Consider the following 3,417-nt stretch of genomic DNA (forward strand, 5'->3'; position numbering starts at 1 on the left):
TGCGCGCTGGGCTCGGTGCCAGGCGCGCGGCGGGGGTGGGGAGGAGAAAACAGGGAGGCAGCCAGGAGGAGAAGGAGCGAGGGGCAGGGTCCCACTTGGTGCCAGGTGCTTCCTCCTAGGACAAGGGCTCGCTTGGAATCCTCGCAAAGATTCTGTGAGGTCCCAGGGCTCCTCCTGCCCATCTACAGACAGAGCAGAGCCGTGTGGCAGGTGGCTAGTGGTCAAGTGGTGAAGCTGGGTTCCAGCTGGCCTGGCCTGGCCAGCCCCGGGTGCTCAACGTGGTGCCCAGGGCCAGAGGAGAAAGTGGCATTTCCTTAGGAGACACCAGGGAGGACTTCCTGGTGGAGGAAGCACCTCACTAGCCTGCAAGGCAGAGGAGGACACCTGAAGAGGCTGAGGGAGGAGGGATGTAGAACAGAGAAACCCCATGTTTCATGTGACTGCCCCTCCCTGTGAATACAGGGATCCCCCACCCATCCATCGATAGAAAGAACTGCAGAGACTACGGGGCACTGGCTCCTGTGACGTGGGGACTTGTATAGACAGAGGACAGGCCTTATACACCAGTCCTTCCCAGGGCGCACTCCGTCCCTCTCTTTGGCCGAGTGTGCTGGTCCCACAGTGTAGAGATCATGGGGGTTTTGGAGAAAGGAGCACCGTTTGTAATAATGAATAAGAACATATAGACTCAGAGTCAGAGCTTGGTTCAAAGCAGACTGCCATTTACTAGCTGTGTGAGGTTGGCCTTAACCGTAACCTCACCCGCTCCGAGCTTCAATGTCCTTGTCTTTAGGTGGAGGAAATAGCAACCCCACCTTCAAGGTTGGGGTGAGACTGAAGTAAGGTGATGCCTGGCACAGATGATGCTCACCATTGTCATCATGGATTACAGACTACATTGGTACAGAGAGCTCTGCACCCCCAGGGACAGCAAGACCCCAAAGTAGGACTCGGGTCCTAATTTCTAGTCCCAGCTCAGTTATTGTGTGACCCCAGGCCAGTTGCCCCTCTCTGTGCTCTGGTTTCTCTAAAACGGGGCACTGGTCCCCGAGGCTCCCGCCCCTAGACTGTTCCCTTTCCTCCCCATACCCACCTTGGCCCCTCAGGGTGGTGAAGCAGGGAAGTGATGGCTGAGTCTCATTCACACTGTTCTGGGCTCCAACCTCCCAGGGGCTGAGCCAAGAGGTCTCTGGGTAAATTGTGACCTCCTGTCCTGATTGGTCACTTCCTGCATGACCCCCACTGGGGACGGAGCCCAGGCATGTGTCCTGACTGGGAATCCAACTGTGATCTTCTGGTTCATAGGTTGATGCTCAACCACTGAGCCACGCCAGCTGGGCCTGGCTGTCCTTCTGGTCCTCCTGTCAGTGCCGATGGAGATGAGCAGGTGGGCGGGTGTCACTGTTCCCATTTTACAGATGAGGAAGCGTGGGATCACGTGATCAGACCAAGATGAAGACCCTGCTAAGTCCAGAACTCCCTCTTGGTGTGACTGCCTTCTGGGGTGGACCCTTGGGGGACAGGGGCAGCACATCCTGACTGCTCACTTGGAAAACTGCCAAGAAAGGCAGAACCAAGAGGTGGCAATGAACAGAACTCCGGCCACACATTTTAAAACATAAAGTCAATCAGGAACATTGGGCGAAATCAGCCATATCTGGACAGAGCCGTGGGCTGAGGCAGCACCTTCACACCTGTTGGCTCCTTGAACACAATGGCCCATTTTACAGAAGGGAAGCCGGCGTCCTTCCATTTCTGGGGTAGAAGTGGCACCTCCTCAAACCGGGGCAGGAGAGGCCTTGGTCCCACAGCCACTTGTTGAAGATACTCTACGTGCCGGGCCTGGGCCTAGCTCCTGCCTTCCGGGAATAGGCTGTCAGGTTGGGTCAGATGTCATGACCTTTGCCTCTACAGAGGTGTGCAAAGGAGGGGCACCTAATCCAGAGAGACTTCCTAGAGGAGGTGATGCTTCAGCTTAAAAGGTGGGAAAAGGGGGGAGGGCACAGCTCAGGCAGAGAGGACAACCTGAGCAAAGGCTCACAGGCGTGAGGCTGTGGAAGTGGACGCAGTGTAGAGCAGCTGAGGGCAGAGTTCAAGACAGGGGTAACTGTGCAGGGAGAGTCGGACAGCAGCCAGATCTGGGGTGCCCTAAGGAGCATGGCTTGATCCTAGGGGTTATGGGGAGCCTTTAAAGGTGCCTTTCCCGAGGAGGAGGGTGAGCCAGGCCCATAAGACAGGGGGGTTCTGAGCTATTGGAGGGTAGCAGCATCAGCAAAGAAAAGCAGCTGGAGTGGGACTCAGCCTTGGACCTGGACCTCACCTCCCTACCCCGCCGGGAGTTCTTTACCCCATGCAGGGTAGGAGTGGGGTGGGTGGGGTAGGAAGGAGAGGGGCTCCAAGTCTACTGAGAGGTCTGGGCCCAAACGGTTCAGCAGAGGCGACCCCTGCCTTGCTCCCAGGTCCCAGCTGGGCAGGAACCACCTGGTGAGGGAGACACCATGGTGCCTCATGTGACCTCAGTACCAGAGCTTGAGCACTCTGGGCTCAGCCTCCATGCCCCCAGCCCTTCCTCTGACAGCCACCTTGGGAGGAATCTGTGACCCACCCCCCATCCAAGTCCACCTCCCCAAACTGAAATTTATGCAAAAGACAGGAGGAGAGGGGGCTCTGGGCCGTACTGCTGTAGGAGCTTCTCCAGAGGAGCACCCCAAACCCTCTAAACCAGCCAGGCATGAACACAATAAGCATTTATTGAGCACCAACTCAATACGGCCTGTGCAACACTGGACTAGTGAGAGATATTCACCACTCTGGTCACGTCAGGGAGGCAGATGGGTGAATGGATCCTCTTCACACAGGGTGGCAGTGCTGGAGCTGCCCTGCCTGGGGCGGTCAGGGAAGGCTCCCAGGAGGCGGTGTCCATCCAGGAACCATTTGACAAAAGGGAGACTCAGGGACCAGCACCCATCAGGAAGGGAACTTCTATCAGAAAAAATGAGTCTCAGAAGCCAGAAGTCAAAGGTTATGAGGCAAAGGTCACTCTGCTTTGGGAGCAAGGGAATAATCCGGAGGGGGCTGGCTTTGCCGAAACACCAGGAGGTCTCCTCCGGCTCCCTTTGTCCTGGGTTGGGGGGAAGAAGGTCAAGGGTGCAGCAGGAGTTTGACCAGGAATCTCCGCACCACACCTGGCCCCATGGGCATGAGCCCACCCACCTTTGGGCGGGGCCTAGGCCCAGAGTGAGAACCCGAGAAAGGGCCCAGGAAGTGCAGGGGCGTCCTGGTCGGGTGCTGGAGGTCAGGACCGGAGGTCGCAGGGAGGAGGGGGACCGCACCTCGCTGGTCCTCCCCTCCCCCTCCCTCGTGGCACCACAAGGCACGCAGCCGCACATCGCCCGTGCCAGCCCTCACCTCCCGGCA

The 3,417-nt window shown here is 57.8% G+C and overlaps 1 long non-coding RNA gene across 1 annotated transcript; it reads right to left on the reverse strand.

Annotated features, from left to right (window-relative positions):
* Positions 1-2,732: 2,732 nt before the first annotated feature.
* Positions 2,733-3,395, reverse strand: LOC106725354. Its single transcript, XR_001361224.1, has 2 exons — positions 3,214-3,395; positions 2,733-3,121 (listed from the first exon to the last, which is right to left on the reverse strand). It is a non-coding gene; the product is annotated as an uncharacterized LOC106725354 (long non-coding RNA).
* Positions 3,396-3,417: the final 22 nt, after the last annotated feature.

Source organism: Myotis brandtii, unplaced genomic scaffold, assembly GCF_000412655.1.
Source record: "Myotis brandtii unplaced genomic scaffold, ASM41265v1 scaffold157, whole genome shotgun sequence".
Taxonomy (NCBI): domain Eukaryota; kingdom Metazoa; phylum Chordata; class Mammalia; order Chiroptera; family Vespertilionidae; genus Myotis; species Myotis brandtii.